At 44.3% G+C, this 19,511-nt stretch overlaps 1 long non-coding RNA gene across 1 annotated transcript in view; it reads left to right on the forward strand.

Moving 5' to 3' along the window:
- The window catches only part of LOC133625394 (uncharacterized), a 40,924-nt gene extending 21,902 nt beyond the window's left edge, over positions 1–19,022 (forward strand). The window contains exon 6 of the long non-coding RNA XR_009818698.1: positions 17,701–19,022. This is a non-coding gene — a long non-coding RNA (uncharacterized LOC133625394). The remainder of the gene's footprint in view (positions 1–17,700) is intronic.
- The last annotated feature ends 489 nt before the right edge of the window (positions 19,023–19,511 follow it).

Consider the following 19,511-nt stretch of genomic DNA (forward strand, 5'->3'; position numbering starts at 1 on the left):
AAAGTAATTAAAAATAAAAGGGCAGGACTCGGGTGCCAGGGAGAGGAGCGCTGTCTCTTTTTACCCTCTTTTTGTGGATCCCGTTGTGCCAAGACAGAAAACAGTGAGATGTTCAAATATTAATAAAGTGGTAGCACAGCCAAATTAAAATGCCCCAATTCTCATAAGTAATGTTTCCAGCAGAGCACAAAAGAATAATCAAGCCCCCAAACTAGTGAAGGAGAATTTATGACCCACCATTTGAGCTGCCAAGAACTCCCCACATGCCAGCAACGAGCGTGGCATGGAATTGCTCTGCCTTTAAACTTCAACCCAACTCTGCACTGCAGAAGCAATGCAGCAGCAACTCCTGGCCCTGGAAACGTTCCTGCTGGTTTCCTAAGGAGATGGCTCCCTGCTTAGCATGTAGCTGCATACCTGCACAAAGCCAGGCAGCATGGTTTGCTTTAGAGCTGCCACTCTCAGCATATGAGAAGGAGCATGAGTTGCATTTAATGTGCAAATCCGACCTGACGATGCAGGGAAAGCACCAACTCCCAGGGCAATCAAAAGGCAAGCTGGACACTGAAATCAGTGCATCAGTAGGGATTTGGGTTTCTTGTTGTTTGGGGTCTTTTTTAATCAACAGCAGATTCAAGAGACACTACATTTCTTACAAGTGCTAGTTAAGAAAACCATCCCAGATGGAAGAACTTAGATGGTGGCCCATGCATGTTGTATGCACTCATCCAATGTGTTACACACACCTAGGGCACTGCACTACGTCTGGGTCAGCCTTTTCCCAGAGTTCAGGCTTTAAGTCTCTGTGCTATGATATCATAAAGCATCTTGTGGGTTTTAGCTTGAAGTGAGGCAACAAAACCCTAAACACTGTCTTTCTAACACAGCTCTTCTCTGTGCTATTGCTCTCGCCTTTCTACCTGTTGGGACATGAAGACAAATTGAGCTAACAAGCAGACATCGTGTCCAACTTATTCCACAGCTCCAATGAATGTGAAACATGACAGTTTTCTTTATGTGATCTGTCATGTATTCTGGTTCACCACAACTTCTCACACTGGCATACCAAAGTTGTATTTAAGTGCCCCTTCACATTGCATTCACTGAGCAGACATGTCTCTCTTCTAGACTGTTTTTCCAACCTAAAACCCATCCTACATACATGTCAGCTGTCATTTGGGTTCAGTTTCTTACTGGATATAGAAATGTTTCCTGGTATCAAGCATCCTAATGAAAATTTTGAAAGGCAGCACCTATAATTTCATCCTTAGTCCACTTCTCTCTCAAAGATGTGATCTCTGATCTCTCTAACTAACCTAGCCTGTCCTTTCCCAGAATTTTTGCTAGTGCTCAAGATATGTATTATCCCTCAGGGTTCACTTTGCATTATTTACACATTTCTAACCTGTAGTTCTCTATGCTTCTCTCTAACTTCATCAAGAAAAGTCCCCTTCCTTGGAGGTCTTCAAGACCCGCCTGGACACGTTCCTGTGCGACCTGATCTAGGTGACCCTGCTTCTGCAGGGGGGTTGGACTGGATGATCTCTAAAGGTCCCTTCCAACCCCTACCATTCTGTGATTCTATGAAAAAGAAATTTCAAAGAATTAGGGGAAATGGACCTAAATCTGTTTCTAGAAATGTAGACTTAGATTTGTCTAATCACCCTTTACCAGCCACTGATAGTGATCCTGGAATGAGATGCCTCCCCAGCTGAAAAAGGGTTAATGCAGAAGTGGAAAGGATAATCTGCTGGGTCATTCTGGTACTCACAATTTTCCCAGCCACTGATGTATGCAGCATTGAAACAGTCACAGTTAAGAGACTCTTGAGTGATCTTGCACAATTGTACCTGCCATCTCCCTCGAGGGCTTCTTAGACCTGTAGGAGTGGTCGAGTTCCCCCTCCTCTTGCACATTTGACTCTGGCCTTCACTTGCTGTGAGAGCTCATTTCTACTAGTGCAGCCTGAAGACTTGAAGTCTTTGAGAGTGCCTTTCCTCTAGTGTCTAAGTATCTCTTACATGCACCCATGCCATGGAAAGTAGAAGCCTACTGTACACAGTCCCAAGCAAGCTCTCTGCTAACTAAACTGTGTGTACCTGTGATCTCCCTGTCAGGTACTGACCTTCTGCTTACCATGCTGAGGTCTACCACAAGCTCCTACCATCTCCTGCTCTGGTTTCATTATGCTGTTTGCAAGTCTCATATAGAAATAAGTCACCTCATGAAAGTCATGCATGTTTTGTGACCTCCCTGTGTATATTGTCTCTGAATGCATCTTGTTGTGATAGGTTCCATGAGTTCATTGTGCACCACGTACAAAAGCAAACAGTTTCAGCCCATGCTTCTCTCCCTGGGGCAGTACTCTACAGAAATAAGAGCCTTGCTTGCTTTCCTTTGAGTTTACTAGAAAATTTAGCTGATTAAAACTAGGAGAAGAGAGACTTTCAGAATGAGTTCAGCTTTGCATGCTCCAGTTTAGGCAGACAGCTGTGGTACCTTCACAACAGCAAAATCCACGCTGACACAGCCATACATGGACAACGTTTACAGCAATGTAAAAAGAAAGGTTCCTGGCCTAAGATTCCAGCCTAATTGAGCCAAACACAATAAACATGATAATTATTCCTTCTCACAATGAAGTGAACAATTCAATTTGGAAGGGAAGATGTGCCATTGCTATTCCCCAGTCCTGCTGTTATTTTGTTTTATATGCACTGTTACTGCTCGTTGCAGAGATTTTCTGCCTTTAGTTAGGGACTACCTTTGCCAGAGAGTTCACATTACGGTCTAAGCTCAGGTTAATGTGGCTTCTGAGGGCTTGCCTGCATGGGGCACTTAGAGCACTGCAATGGAAGCTGTTAATTTCCATCACTAAGCTTTTCTGGACGCTCTGGGCCAGGCATAGCCCAGCACATGTTCACTCTCTGGAGCTTGAGCGTGCTGGGCTTGAGGGAGCTCTGGTTAGACAGCTGTATAGCTGCACGACAGCAGCACTCCTCCCAAGCTCTGTAAGAAACCTGGCTGTGGCATCCCCAGCTTGGCACTCACAGGCTAGAGCCCCTCGTCTTCTGGAAGAGCTGGGGAGGCTCCCTACCATCCCTCCAACAGCTTCTGACTCCAGCCTAACAACCCCCCCTGCTTCACTGCATCCCTGGATGAGCCTAGCACACACCAGCCTCCTTGCAGAGCTCACTGGGGAAGCCTCTAGAAAGTCAAACACCTTTTCTTTTTGCTTTGGAATGATAACTATAAAGGAGAAGGAGCCTCAGAGGAGACCTTATCACTCACTTCAGCTCCTTGACATGAGGTTGTGGCCTGCAGGGGATTAATCTCTTCTCCCAAGTGACAATACAAGAGAAAACAGCCTAAGTTGCACCAGGCTGGGTTTAGATTGAGGAACCAAACTGGGGGCTGTGTTGTTGCAGTGCATCTCTTGACACTCCAATGAAAAAGCGCTCCAGACTCATAAAACCATGCAGTAATGTAGCTACCTCCTCATCTCCACACCACAGAGTACCTCTTCTGAATATCCTAAAACATTGCACAACAGTCACCAGGTCAGAAGGTAAAGGTTGTAAAAGGCTTTTCTCCCACAAGAACTGTGAACGCGTAGGTTAAAAATGATGCAGTACTTGCTTACTTCCGTGTCTTAGCCTTTGTCTCCTGCTTCAAAGCAATAGCTCTGTCTACATTAGTCTGAAAAAGTGGCATCTTACCTGGCTTCTGTCAAGGAGGATGGCACCATGCACCTGCTGTCCTGTAACCTCTCACACATGGGTCAGGCTTGCATGCCCTGCTTCAGGGGGGCCACACTCACCAAGCAATGCACATTCAGGGCTGCTCTGAGGGGAAAAAAACCCACAAATCAAAACCACATTGATGAAAAAAGGCAGATGCACAGAAGAGATTTATCCTATCACCTTAGCACAGAGCAGTCCTGTTGCAAAAACGAGGTGCTTCCTCAAGCACAAAGATGGGCTCAGCTCTGGTGCCTCTCCTGATGGGAGAGAGCACGTGTAGTGCTTTAGCCTAGACTAAACATTGTGATGCAGTGTGGACAAGTCAGGCACAGTTGAGCTTACCATGGGCTAGTCCATGAGCAGATATCCTGAACTTTACCTCTCCCAAGCACAGCACAAACATCAGGTGGATGAAGTGTCACCACTGCAGGTGGAAAGGTGTTTGGAGTGCACTGCTCATTTCACCACACAGAAACACCTGCAGACACCATCTTTTTTGCCCCACTGGGTCTCTTAACTACACTAATTAGCTGGTAATTTTTACATTAAAGAACAGTTATCTCAGAGGTGCAAATCCTGCTCACATTTGTATTACACCAAAGGAGGAGAGAGCGTTATTAGTGAGTAACACTCGACCACATCCCAGCTTTTGAGGAAGACTGAGTGTGAAGATTTGTATTTATAGCATAGGGCTCATGGGAGGTTCTTTGGTACCTTTCCCATTGAGATAAAACTGAGAAGGAATGCAACATTCAGCATCACAACTGCTCCCTGCTTTACCTTTTCATTCTCAGTGCTCAGGTGTCCGTGGGCTTCGGGGAATATGCGTGTCATACATCACAAGGAAATACAGGACGTGGAACCGACTTCATCAGCTGCACTGTGCTTCAGGCTGACACTGTGCTGATAGAAAGAAGCATAGAAAGGAGTCCTCTGCATGGAATGAGTTTCCATCAGATCCTGTTGAGGGTTTTTTGTGGGTACTCTCATCCCAGACGGATCACACCACAATCCATCACAATTCACTGAACGCTCAGTGTAGTTGTCAGGTCGCTCTGTAGTTTTGCCGTGCTTAGAGGTGCTGATGAAAACATACTTTCATCCTGTTTGCCATTACAGCTTATTAAGCTGTACCTTTTACACAGTTAGTGTGGAAGAAGGCAAAGAAAAACAAATCCTTCCTCCAGTCACAGACACCTCAGCTGTTTTGACTGCAGCAATTGAATCCAGCAGTTTTCATCCAAGGATGCGAGGGAAAGTTGGGCTTGGCAGGACAGGCCACAGCCATTTTGAGACATGTGAGATCCATTCCCTTTTAGTCTCAAATTTACAAGCTGTGGATGCTCCAATTTTCAAACATGCTTATTACAGTTAGCTCAGATCCCAAGTGCTCTGGCGTATATAATTCCTGAGAAAGCAGTTCTTCTGGCAGATTAAGGGAACAGTTTGCTTTTGCCTCAGGCCATTAACATTTTAATAAAATGGTCTTCAACTGTGATAACAATTTATCTATAGGGGACTTTATCTATTATTAAGCTTATCAAGTAACAAGTTTCTTTTGCTGACATGTAGATTTTCCAATCCCCGTCACGACTGACTCCCATTTTTTTCCCCTTTCATTTCATGTTTCATTATGTTGTATTTTCTTTGCTAAAAGTGTGTTTTATGAGTTTGTTTGCTGTGGTTTTGCATGGATTTTTCAATGCTCCCCCCCATCTCCTCAGTTAGGAGAAGTACATTAACTCATCAGAAGTAGTTAGAAAAAAGTCTTTTACTCCTGTCCATCAGTCATTTTCATACAGGTAAAACTCCAGTTCTTCACATCTTGATTTCTCAGGCACTGGGTTATCTGAAGATTATTCCTGTCCCCTAAAATCAAAATTCAGAGAAGAACTAAAATTTATTTAGCAGAAGCTGTAATTATCCAAGGTTTCAGATGTCTGCCAAGATATCAGGGTTACCATTATTCAGTGTAATTAATGCTTTCACCAATTTAGAAGACTGTACAAACATCATGGCCTCATGCTACTAGACAATGAGTGCTTTCTATGAGATGATAAATGCCTTTGCCTCCTATAGATTTATCAGCATCTTGCAGGTTCAGGATCCATGCTGGTCACGTATGGGAAAGGCTGAACCAGTTAAGAAAAAAACCCAGCTTTCAGCCCCATGTCTGCAATGTGCCAGCTGACTAGAAACCACAGCCTATTACTGGAAATGAACACAACCCCCATGGGTTCACTTCATCCCTGGGTTCCCTGCACCCTCACACAGCCACGTTATTACTGAGCTCTGGGAGTTTTGCAAGGAGGAAAAGTCTAAATGTGTGTTGGGAGCTCAAAATGACTGGCTAAACTTCAGAGTGTTTATGGGCATATATGTGACATTGTTTCTAGCTCATTGACAACCACTCCTTCTGATTGTAGCAATGGGAAAAAAATGGACCTTGTCCCTGTCCCTACTGTAATCTCAGTCACCACTGGGGTATAGGAGGGAGATAGCCAATCTGATTTTAAGTTGTTTTGTTTGGGAAGTGGGCTGGTTGTGTCTGTGCTGGGTTTGGTGTCAGTGAGCTTACCCTCTTCCTCAGCTGGTTTACAGATGGTTGAGTGCACTGCACTGATTGCTGCTGGGCAAACTGGGGTCTCCTGAGTGGAAGTCGAAGCTGTCCACAGTAGGTCTCTCTGCTCTCTAGCCTGCAGTGTAAGCCAAGCAGGCCCTCTGGCATGGCAAAAGAAAAGGTTAAAAAAGTCATGAGTTTGTGAATCAAATCCTCTCTCTGATATATTTGTAGTTTTTTTAAACCTATCTAATAATAATCCATGAATCAACAACAGTGGAAAGAACAAGAACTGTGAACAGGTTCCTCCCTGGGTTATAAATAGAGACCAGTCTGAAAAGATTTATGGAGGATTCTGAGCTTAATAATTCACAGTAATAGTGATTCTTTATTAAAAAGCCATAAACTGTGACAGATACACAGGAAGCTCATTCAAACACCTTCAACTCATTCTGCATGAGTTCAGTACTAAAGGTCTGAAGCCTGGGATGGCATTCCTGACTCCACCACAAAATATGTTTCTGGCAATAGTTACCAATTACTCTGTGGGCTTCCTCACCCAGAAAGTCTCTGCCAACACTTGTATAAGAATATTGGTTCATCTGTGTCACTAAGACCCGAGCTAAAAAGTGATCTCTGGATGAAAAACATTCATGATAGTCCTAAAAGGCCAAATTAAACTTTTTTCCTTTAAAAAGATTCCTGGGATCGTTTAAGTCTGAACATAGGCTTGTTGTCCCTCAATCTAGCCAGGCAAAGCATGGGTGAGATCCCAGTCATCCATGAGCTATGAACAAGTGTAAGTCTATCAGTAAGCTCCATCAAGACTGCCTACTTCACTTCTGTTATAAAAGTACCAAAAATGAAGACTCTTCAGGGTCCTCTGTATGAGGACAATTCAGCTGCCAGCCTTTCTCTTGGCAGCACTGCTCCCTTGGAATGTCCTTGGGTGGAAGCTGTTGAGATGTGAGTACTTGGCCTGCCTCAGGAGAGTGATGAGCAGAAGACCTCGCTGCCAAGACACTTCCAGCCCCAGTTGCTAACTTCATTATTTGCTCTTTAAAGTGCAACGCTGGTGAAGCTGTCCTCACCACCTCGAGCAGGCACAATCACCCACACCTAATTCATCTCCTCCTTTACTGCCCGTTGGAAGGAAATGCAGGTTGCCCTAGTGGCATATAGCAGGTTGCTGTGAGACAGCAACCATCCATTTCCACACAGCCTACAAGTTTGATCTCGTTTGGCTAATTATCCCATTAACCTGTACCTAAAGATCCAATTACTGCAGCTGTGGGTGACTGAGTAAAGGGCAGCAGCAGTGGGCCTGGAGTGTGGGATGTGTGCTAACCTTCTCTGGTGTGTTTGTAGCTGCCTGAGCCAAACTGTCCCTTCAGAGACCCAGCAAAGCTTAAACTTTTATTATGGTCATAAACAAATAACATTTTTTCCTCTCTTTCTCTCTCTCTCTCTTTTTAAAGAATGAAACTTGGATTAGTGTTGAAGCAGTCACATACCAAAGGCTTGAGTTCAAACCCAGTCACAACTGGTGTTCCAGCGTGACCCGAATGGCTTTGTGGCAATGTCCATTTGTCAATGCAAGTGGAAAAACTCTTAGAGGAAGGGAGCTTGGCCTGTATAAAACCTGCCAGCATTTGCCCTAGGAGCATGTGAGATGCCCTCATAGCAGAACAGAAGTATCCAGCCCATTCCCTTCAACCACACAAACCTTGGCTTCGTTCCTAGCTGGACAAGCAATGATGGACATAGAACAGCATTGATGCCACTTGTATCACAGATGTTGCTCCCGTCACTCTCATAGAGGAACAGGAGGTAAACTACATAGAACCTCTATGTCTTTACTTTTATACCCAGTTCTAGAAGGAAAGTGGAAGAGAACACAAAATGCATGTGCTGAATCCCAGTGATAGGAAACATTCATTAAGCTCTCTGTCCTCAAAGCTAACCAGGACAAAAAGGTAAGATGAGGAGACAGAGGGACTGTCTATGAAATGAACAGTAAGGAGAGATTACTTTGAACACTAAAAACTGAACAACACTGAAAATTATAAGTAAAATAAGAACAAGATAACTTATACTAACTAGAATCTTTAAGTTCCTTAGGCAGGGAAAGGGTGATGAACATCCAGCATTACCTATTAAGAACCTCCCAGCCATAAAAGAGCAAGGCTGGTGGAAATGTACCCTTGGTGGGGCATGTTTATGATCTTTCAGGAAATACCTTCAACATCTGGCTAAAGAGGTTAGGGGTTTTTTTGAGACAAGGAATCCTGCTTCTTCATTGCAAAGCTATTTATGCAATGTGTCCAGTCAGAGATTATCACTACCAAAAACTTCACAAGTGCTTCTGGGAAGTACAGCATGGCTATTCAGAATCTGGTAGAGGTTTTGTTCCTTGGCAGCCAGCCCACAAAGATCAAATCATTTACCCTGCCCTATTCTTAAAAGCAGAGAATGAAATCCAGACCAAAAGCAGCCTTCTCCATGAGAAATAGTTTCCCTCCTTACGCTGGGAAATACTTTCTTTTCTGCCTCAATAGGGAACAGCAAGGCCCCAGCAAGCAGCTCTCTTAATTGGACTTCTCTTCTGAATTTTCTTTTGCATTAGTTTCCAGCAAACTTAGCAGACAGTGTTTTTCATTACTGGTACTCTCCCCATCTGTCCTCCTGTACAGGATAACTGTGCATGAAAAGAATTTGCAAGGCTGAAGCCAGAGTGGAGCCTGCTTGGAGATCATTATGTTGGCAGCTGTGGACAAAAGAGCAGTATAATTCCCTTCTATAGGGTGAGAGTTATCTGCTGGTTGCCCAGCAACAGTTTGATTGACAGATTTTATCTGCCTTTTGGTAATGTTTGGTGGAAGTTCTGGACAGTGTTTCTAATCTCACACGGTCACAGGTTGGCGATTTTCATTCTCGAGTTTCGTTTCGTGTGCCCAGAGGCCACAATGCTGGGCATGTGTCATATCACAAAACACAGCTGAGAAAAGGCAATCCCAAACTAAATCTCACCTGTTATACCTTTTACCTGGGGGCTTTGGTTGTGTGTGGTTGGGATACACACAGTGGTTTTGCATCAGTGGTATGGCAACCACACATGGCCACTGTTGCTGCCTGCCAGGGGCTTCCTGCAGACACAGGTATTTTCTACTTCCACACTCACTTTCTGCCCTTATCACTGCTCAAGATGACAGTGATAACCCTGAATTTTTCAGAGCCTGCTGTAGGAAGGACACCACCTCTGTCTATACATCTACCACTTTCCTCCTCCAGCCTTCGCAGATATGAGAGGCTGTCGCTGCCAGTCCCTGGAGCCACCAGCCTCAGAGGCAGTGCATGCTTAGGCAAGGACCTGTGTCTGGAAACCCTCTCTTTGATATGCCTGTTGATGCTCATCTGTGAGGTTCAGAGGGTGATTTGGTTTAGATTTCATTGATTCTGCAGGGGCTTGTTTGTTTCTACTTATTTTTTAACTGAAATGAACTGCAGTGGTTTGGGCTTTTTACTTTCTCTGAATGCAGAGCAAACCAAAGGGTGACAATTCTAACTGTACCTACTGGGGGTGGTGAGCTTTTGCACTTGATTACTTTTACATGAAATGTTAATATGTGACTGACTGCTATGTTACCAAGCAGGTCTTTAAACAATGCAGCAAACTAGCCAGGTTTCAAGAGTACTTGTCTGTTTAGAAGCTGAAGAGGTCACAGCATTGCAGAACATACCAGGGACTACCATGTCCTACAGTGTGACATCATTTACCTAATGTTACAGAGGCTGAGTTGTCATCACGCACGAGCCAGCACAAAAAGAATCATATGGGAAACTCTGAACCTTGCAGAGGTTTTAACTCTGCAGTAGTTTAACTCTAAGTAGTTAAATACGTGTATGATAGGCGTTAGACTAGCAGTTTTGCCAAATTCCTTGGCTACTCCTTTAAAATGCAACTACTATAGTTGTCATTCCTCCTTTATCACGGGTGAAAGAAAACATGATACAGTCTGTAACAAGCTATTCCTAGGCAGGACAAAAGTGAAGCCTTTTGCTCACGCATTTCTATCTGACACTACCTTGAACTCTGCTGATCTGGGTAAACCAGAAGCAGGAATGATCTTTGGTTTTGTTTCTATCAAACTACAACCCTGAATTGATACAGTTTTGCTGAACTGCAGTTTGGGCTTAGCCGTTCTCTGTTTTCTCCCTGGGGCCAAACACACGTGTCTAACATTTGTTCTCCAGTGTAATAGTGCTTGCTGGTGTCAGGCACACAGCAGCACTTCCATGGAACAGCTCCTGCAGTGCTTATGGAAACAATTGGAAAGCCCAAAATACCAACTGCAGTGGGAAGAGCTCTGCTCTTGCTGCAGCTACGGGAAATGTCGATCTCAGCTAAGAGAAGGTCACTGCTGTGAAACAGCAAATTCCTGCAGGAAATCAGTGGGGCATGTTTTGCCTGGGTGCTCACAATCCTCATTGTGTGTGCTTCCACATCCAGGTCCCCTCTTGTTCTTTGCTAGGCTCATGGAAAGGGAAACAAGCTCGGGGGAGTACAGGAAGCCCCATACCTTCATTTCTCCATGTGCTCCTCGAACAGCTTCTTAGCTCACATGGCTTTTTACCCCTTAATACCATGGTGCAATCACACAGCTAAAGAGACTCGTTCTCATGTACCTGGAGACTTTTTGTAGGCTCTCCAGCCCAAAGCCAAACTGTTGTTTATTGTTTAACCAAAATCCACTCTGAGGGAATATTTTGTCTTTTCTGCTGCAAATTGTGAGGCATCTTGGGTAAACGTTTGCCCTTCCCTATCTATCACATAAAATACCCTTCCACAGTTCACTGAGGAAATAACAACATAGATGGTGTTTTAGGAAGTGGCAACAGACAGGCTGTTGTGCCAGGAGCTGGTACTGAACCGTGGGAGCACACACCAGTATGTGCAGCGTCAGACAATTTCCTACTTAACGGTACAGGCAACTGATCTGCTGGACATCTTCAAGTTTTCATCTGTTTGGACCCAGGCCATTGGGTTCAGGTAGCCTTGTTAAAAAGGGATTTGCAGGTCTTTGTGGTGTTACAGCCCTGCCAAACTGGAAGCTATAGACAAGGTCAGTATCTAGGACTCTCTCGTATTAAATGAGCAAGTAAGCTTATATGCATTGCAGATTCCCTGCCCATGAGATCTCTTGTCTAAAGCAATCTGCTGAAAGGTGATAGGGTTGAAGTGTAGGCTAGACAACATGCATATGGCAGAGGGTTTGTGATATTCTAAATAGCATCCACTGTGTTTTCTTGGGTCAACATACAAAGGATGTTGGTAAATCAATAGTTTAATCCAAGTGTGACAAGACAATTTATCAACCCTCTTACAAAAAAGCTTCTCTACGAGACAAAGCAGGTTTGCAGTGCTGCTGGCAGAAGCCATTTTGCATCACATGGCACCACACAGTTATAGGCAGGGAGAGATGCCTGCAACCCAGCCTTTCTGTGCTGAGGGAAGACAACCTGGGCAATCCCAGTGTTTGTGCTTGGGAAACACCGTTAAGCACACAAGTGACGTCTTGCATGATGATATTATAACACAGAAAGGGTGGAGATGATGACTGTGTGCTCAACCTTAATGGCAAGGGGGGATTTGTTTTGCTTTTGGTTGAAAGACAGAAGCTATTGCACCATAAAAACACATCTCACTGGTCTAAAAGCCCTTTCAAAGGTGCAGTTAGGATGCTGTTAATAAGAAAAGAGGGGGATATCTCTACGGTACTGTGACATCTACAACAGAGAGCAGAACAACAAGGCATTTGGTTTTTATCATTGGATACCTTTTGTATGAAAGAAGCGCAGCATTTGCAAAGCCAGAGTTCCTCCTGAGCAGTTTAGTCCTCCTCCAGTTTGGTCCTGAGCAGCATATTCAGGCATTCCCTTCCATCAGCTTCTGAAACCAAAAGGAACATGTACACGTACAAGTCAGCAGATGTGTGTGATCACAAGCGTAAAGCCTGCAGGTTGGAACGGTCCAGGCTGAGACTTTGCAGGCATAAACGTCCACACATCAAACAGAGGCGCCCTTCCAAATTCCCAGATTCAAAACCGTGCTCAAAGCCCCTGTTAGGATACCTATATTAAATGTAGAAGTTCTTTGACCCAAGGTCTGAATAAAGCAAATGAAATGAAAGCCAAAGGAAAAGAACAGTAGGGGAAAACCCACCCTATCCCTTACAAAAATATGTACAGGCAGGCAGAAGCCAAAGATTTCATTCTGAAACAAGCCAATGTAATATTATTTAATGAGAAGTCTTGAAAACAGCTGTGTCTGTATCACAAAAGAGGTTACACCTTGTGCACATACAGAGTATTCTTGTTATAAAATAGCTGCTCTAGCAGAGAATATCGAGCACATTTTGTTTTTTGTAAGGCCATTAGAGCCTTACAGCTACTTTAAGCCCATGTATAATTGCTCACAGGATAAGAGCCTCTATTCATATTACTCAAATGCCTTGCCTCAGCTGGAGACAGTTGAAATGACTACAGTGTGCAACAAGATAGAGGGAATGAGCTCTAACCTTTCTTCACTAAAGCAGGTACCAAAAGATACCGGGCTTGTTTTGCTCTGTGGATAACGAGCACACACAGTTCAGTCTCTGATTCACTTCCCTGCCTCAGAGTCCAGGCTGTGTGCCCTTGTGCAAAGGCTGATCTGTTTAATTTTTCTGAGTTCTTCTTTCACTTTTTTTCCCCCTCAGAAACACTTCTAGATGAGAAAGAGGGAACTCCATCTAGGAGAATACCTGTTCTTGGCTTCTGCACCTGCAGGAGAGATGCAGTTGCTCTTTACCGCAGTTGCTATCTAGTTTTTTCTAGCTGGTGAAATTCTAACAACACAGTACCTTAAAAGTTCATAATGATGAGTCAGTTGGGAATAATCAGGAAAAGAAATAAAAGCAAGGATAGAAAAAGAAAGTATCTTGCCTTAATCTTTTAACTGAAACTCACCTTGTAGCCAGCTGTGATCATGGTGACTCTATACAGGCCATGGAAATGACAGTGGAGTCTTAGTTGTGGGCGAAAGGTTATGAAAAGCTTTAAAAATAGCTGATTCCTTCTGCATGGAAAGTTTTCCTTCTTCCTTTTAGCTCACAGACCTGCATGGCAATAGCATCTTATTTATTTCACAATCAAATTCTACTTGGAAAAGAATTGTCCCCATTGTTTCCTAAACCTGCAGAGTTCAGCTTGAAGCAGAGGTCAGCTGATCATCACTTTCATGCTTTTACATGTTTCCTGTACAAAACCAACTCACTGTTCCCAGATAATTCACACAATAGTGTAGAACAGCACTCAGGAATTGTCCTATACTGAAATCAACTGGCCAGAAATATTCAGTACTTGATTCTGTACATGGGTGACATGTCTATCACATTAAAGAAACCTCAGCAACCTTCCCCCAGAGATCTTTCCATTAGGAGTCAACTTTATAGGCAATTTCTTCATGAACCTATATATTTAAGTTTATCCAAACAGCATTTGGTGTTCACTGTCCTTGGGGATGTGCAGAAAGAACCTGAAGAAGCATCAAGAATGGGCCATGTTTAATGTGTGTAATTCCTAGCACATTCAGGTATCACAGAGCAAGTGTTCAAATGGGAGGTCACATGCCAGCTGTGAAAATGCACACAAAAAAATACAGACAGGAGAGAAACAGAAATAAGAAATGGTGAAACATGGAAAGGTGACATGAGCAGATAAAAGAAGGTAAACAGGGAGAGAAGGAAAAAATGTGATACCAAGGGAGCATCCTGCGAAATGACAGGTGGAGTTTTACATACCAATCTCAGACAGAAGCAGCTCTTGAGGATGTTTCTGGGGCCTGACTTCACCACCTCCCACAGTCTCCTGGCAACACAGTCAGCAGAAGAGTAGATACCTGTCACTTTCATTTTGTAGTTTCCCAATTCACTTTGTTGCAGCTACACCAAAGGAAAAAAATCCTGACAGTGAATGGGTTTCACGAGTCTATGGGAAGGTCATAGAATCATAGAATTGTTTGGGCTGGAAGAGACCTTTAAGATCAGAGAGTCCAGCCTTTGTCCCAGCCCTATCAACCATGGGACTTTTTGAGAACTCTCCATTTTTGGCAATATCTTTCACCCTCTGGGTAAAGTTTCCAAAGAAGCTGTGGACAGTTTTACACACAGCTGCTAATGCTACTGCATAGCTGACAAACAGCACCGATCACCTAAACAGGTCTTATTCTTGACTAGGGGGTGGATGAAGAGGAAACTGCATCAAGATAAACCATATTGTCACACCACTCTTGAGAAAAAGGGGTGCCCCTACAGAGTGCTGAAATCAAGGGCAATGCTCCATCAGGAATGATACAGAGCAAAACGCTTTCAAGAGTGTGTGAAACAGCAGAGAGCAGAAAGGGAGACAAGTACTGACCTGTGTCCCTCTCATAGCTCTGGAGCAGTAGGTCTATTTTTAAGGAATAAAATGATTCCTGAAAGTATCTTGCCTGCATAAGCTTGCAATAACCAATTTTTCACTGATTTTGTTAAGCAGGGCAGATTTTTACCTTCCTCCAAGCCTTAGATGTGATGCACAAATTCAGCCTTCATGTCCTCTAGCTCCAGAAGCAGTTAACTCTGATGATGGGATGCACCTGCAAAAGCCTCCTCACGTGTGTCTCTCCAGCTCCTGCAGGCTTTTTTTTTCCTGACAGCCTCCTGCTCTTCATCCTGCTTTTAAAAGCAGTAAGGAATGGGAACATGAGAGTAACACTGAGAGAGCAGCAACAGTGTAATCTTGCAAAGGAGCCATCACAACAAGGCCAGCTATCGTGTTCTGTGTAGATCCATGTTTGATATGTCACATCTAACAAACTGAGCAATACCTAGAAATATCTAGAAACTTCTATGGCAAATTTGCTTGAAATGAGGAAAAATTATTGGAGGCAGGGATGTACAGACAGATACACAGATAAAGCATGGCCCTATATGTACTGTTTATTCAGAAACATGCATCAAACCAGTATTATTGTGGAGCTGTTGAAAGGCACTGGCTTGGTTAAAGACATTCAGCTGGGCAGCCCCCAGTCCAGCTTTCCATACACATCAGCTTTATCAACACCAACATCTCCTTTAGAGGCAGCACAGCATCCCTTGCAGTTCCTCTTCCTAACTCACCCTGAAAGGGAGCACAAGACCCGGGAGGTTTTTCTCCAGTAGTCTACAACTGAGACAGCCTTCCCCACCCTCCAAATTAATAACCTCATCCCAGAGCCCTCACGTGAGCTGAGGGCAATCTGAAGCTGTGATCCCTAATGTCAGGGCTGACCAGAAATCTGCAGCATGTGCCTGTATGACCCATCAGTAATGATTCACCTCATTCTGCTAGTTACAGCTCGTGCTTCGCCTCTGAGGTGGTACAGATCAGGATCTAACTGGACTTTTTTCAGCCTAAATAGTGCAGTCTGTGTGATGCCCAGATTCTGTACACGTGCTCCTCAAGTCTTTCAAACAAGATAAAGCTTTCCTTAGCCTGTGCAACTCCCAATACACGGGGGAGAGTGAGCGAGGAAAAAAGGCTGCATTGCCAACTTCCTGGCAGGTATCAATTAATATCCTGAAGACTTATTAAGTCAGTGGCTTGGTAGCACTTGGGATAAAATAGAATATTTCAGTTGGGGAAGACCTGTGGTGAACATCTCTGCCGCTTCCACAGAGTGAGTTTCACGTGAAAAATGCAGTTTCCACGGTGCTGAAATGCTTCAGTTTTCCTATTTCTGACAACGTTTTCTCTCTTTTTTATTCCCCATTCTTTTTCTTTTGCTCCTGTCACAAAACATCACCATTAAAGCCTTTCTGTTGCTTGGATTTATTCCACATCAGAATTCCTCAGATTGCTGGACTGACCAAAGGTGTCCATTCTGCAACAGTTCCAGCTTAAACCCAATTGCCTTGTAGTGGCACATTGTCTCCTAGGGGCTTGAGCCTCCTGCGGTCCCCACAGTCTCCTCCTTCAGGGAGGGGATTTAGCCACTGTGTCCCTACAGATGTGTTATGAGGAAGAAGTGAGAGCATAATGCTCCCTGTCTTCAACTGCACTGTACCATGATCAGAAAACACACTTTTCAAGTGACCCAGGATGCTTTGCATCAGTTTAATTCCTCTCTGAGCTTGCTTGATGGTAATGATATAAAACACGTCCCAAAAGCACATTGCCAAGATAATTCTTTTGGACTTCTGAGTCCCCAAAAACTCAAATGCCCAATGCTTTTAGAATCACAGAATGGTAGGGTTGGAAGGGACCTTTAGAGATCATGTAGTCCAACCCCATTTTGTTCTCCATTTTCAACAATCACAAATATTAACATCACAAATTTTCCCTGTTTTCCCTGCAGCTCTAATTACCTGTAACACTTCCTTGCTGTCTCCCCATCTACTCGCCCTTCTGTATTACATGTCATAAGATGCTTTTCCCGTGTGAATAATCACCAGGACCTAATCCCAGATGCCCAAACCCCATAGTAAAGGTCTGTTCTCTGTGAGCTGACACAACAGTAGGCAATTCATTGAGCACAGACACACACATCTTCTCCATGAACGCATTTAGCATCGATGCTAAAACTGTCTCACTGGCAATTTCAGCTAATAAGAAAATGAAGTTAGTGCAAAGCTTCTGAAAATAAATTCTGTGGAAGATGTCTCTCTGCTTTAATAGAGATTGAATGCAGTCCATTTCTCATTGCTTGTGTCCCAAACAACACATCAAAACAGTGTTTAGCAAGTGAGCTACATTTCACAACACGCTCGCATCATAGATGGATGTAAATTAAGTTGTTTGGCAGCATAAATGCCCTGGAGAGAGGAAAGTTTGTTGGTTGGGGTTACTTTTTTTCCTGTCCAGCCTGATTTCTCCCAGTACTTCAGGATTGCCCAAGATTATTCCATGATCTCATTTGTGTCTCCTCTGGCTGTTAACCCCCTGCACTGCCTGAGAATTGCCACCACCAGAAGCTTTTCCCCCTTGCCCCTTGAATTCAGGCTGCAGAAGTGTTGGGCAGTACTGCTGTTAATTCCTGGCATATCCCATCCTAAGTTAGGCTCCACCACCATGAAATCACAGGTGGGACAGAGGTACTCCAAGTTCTTTCTGACCACAGAGAGGAAAGAGCTGGAGACATCATCTAAAGCGAGTCATCAATTCAGTGATTTTCCCCTGTTGTTCCATTTGCTTAACAGTCTCACAGATATTATTTTCTCAAGTGCACTGGTGGTCAAATTGTATGTGGAAAATGTTATTTAACTCAATATTTTCTCTTCAAACAGTGTGGCCTCTATAAAGTGAGTCTTGCTAAATTCTCCCTGTGCTCCTTGGCAGGAGTAACCACAGGCCAGGTCCCAGCATCTCTAAGATCATATAAAGAACTGTTTAAACATGAAGAAGACCTCTAAACTCATTAATCCAACCATTAATCCTGCACTGGCATGTCCACCACGAAACCAGCACCACATCTACATGACTTTTGAGTGTCTCCTGGGATAGTGACTCCACTCTCTTCCAGTGTCTAACAACCCTTTCAAGGAAGAAATTTTCCCCAATTTTTCCTGTTTTCTATCTAAACCTCCCCTGAAGAACCTGAAGCTGTTTCTTCTCATCCTGTCACTCATAACTCAGGAGAAGAGATTGACTCCTGCCTCACCACAACCTCTTGTCAGGGAGCTGCAGAGAAAGAGAAGGTCTCCCCTCAGCCTCCTCTTCTCCAGGCTGAACACTCGCATCTTGTGCTCCAGCCCCTTCCCCAGCTCCGCTGCCCAGCTCTGGCCATGCTCCAGCCCCTCAGTGTCTCTCTGACATTGAGACACCCATCACTGAACACAGCCCTTGAGCTGCAGCCTCATCAGGGCCCAACACAGGAGGACAATCACTCCCCTGGTCCTGCTGGTCACACTATTCCTGATGCCCTTGGACTGGTCACACAAGCCAGGATGCCACTGGCCTTCTTGGCCACCTACCAACCAACACCTCCAGATCCTTTCCCTCTGGGCAGCTTTCCAGCCCCTCTGCCCTAACATTTCATGGGGTTGGTGTGGCCCAAGTGCAGGACCCAACCCTGAGCCTTGTTGAACCTCACCACACCGCCCTTGGCCCATTGCTCCATCCTGGTCAGATCCCTCTGTAGAGCCTTTCTGCTCTCACACAGATCAGCTCTCCCACCCAACCTGCTGTCATCTGCAAACTGACAGAAGGTGCACTCAATCTCTTCATCCAGATCACTGCTAAAGATGTTAAACAGAACAAGCTCCAACACTGAGCCCTGGGGAGCACTACTGGTGACTGGCCAGTGACTGGGTTTAACTCTACTCACCAGCACTCTTTATGCTCAGTCATCTTCAGTGTGTCCCACAGGGGTTCATCTCAGAAAATCTGGCCCATAAAACTCCTTCTCAGATTTCCCAACTTCTCTGCCCCAGAATATTAGAAATGTGGCACTTGGAATCTGTTTTCCCAAAACATTTGGTCTAGTCAAGCCCCTTGATGCAACATGCAGGGCAAGCAGATGCAACAGGGTCACAGACGCTGCTGAGGCAAACGTTTAACGGCTCGTCAGAGGACGAGTGGATGTTTGTTACTGCCTGCTGCTAGACAGCTCTGTACACTGCTGGTAATTGCTGTATCTAGTTTTCTTTTTGTTTGTATGCTTACACCTTACCCAGTAGCTTTGTTCATCGCAATAAAAATGTTCTGAACAGCTTGGAAAACTTCCTTTGCTCTGACTTGAAAAGGCTGAATTCAGTTCCCAGGGAACTTAGTGGGAGCTGGATTAATCCCTGTGGCAAAATCCTTTGCCTCTTCCCATGCTGCTGCTGCAGCAGGTGCTGAATTTCCTTGCACTGATTGGTTAATTTATCCTTTTGTGGTAGTGATATACCCAAATCCCCTAAATGTCTTCCCTTATGTAGGTTTTTTCTGAGCTCCTGCAATGGAAGAGACCATTTCTGCTCCTTCTCCAGTCAGCTCAGAGCCCCAAAGCTTAAGCTTTCCCAGGAACTCTTTTTTTCACATACTTCATCTCTGGAGTTTATTCTTCCTCCAGAGTATCTTGCCTATGCAAATTACAGTTCTGGATAGAACCAGAAACAAGGAGGGGGAGGAGGAAGGTCAAGGACTTTACCAGTCAAGTTTCTGTT

This window comes from Colius striatus, chromosome 4 (assembly GCF_028858725.1).
Source record: "Colius striatus isolate bColStr4 chromosome 4, bColStr4.1.hap1, whole genome shotgun sequence".
In the NCBI taxonomy this organism is placed as follows: domain Eukaryota; kingdom Metazoa; phylum Chordata; class Aves; order Coliiformes; family Coliidae; genus Colius; species Colius striatus.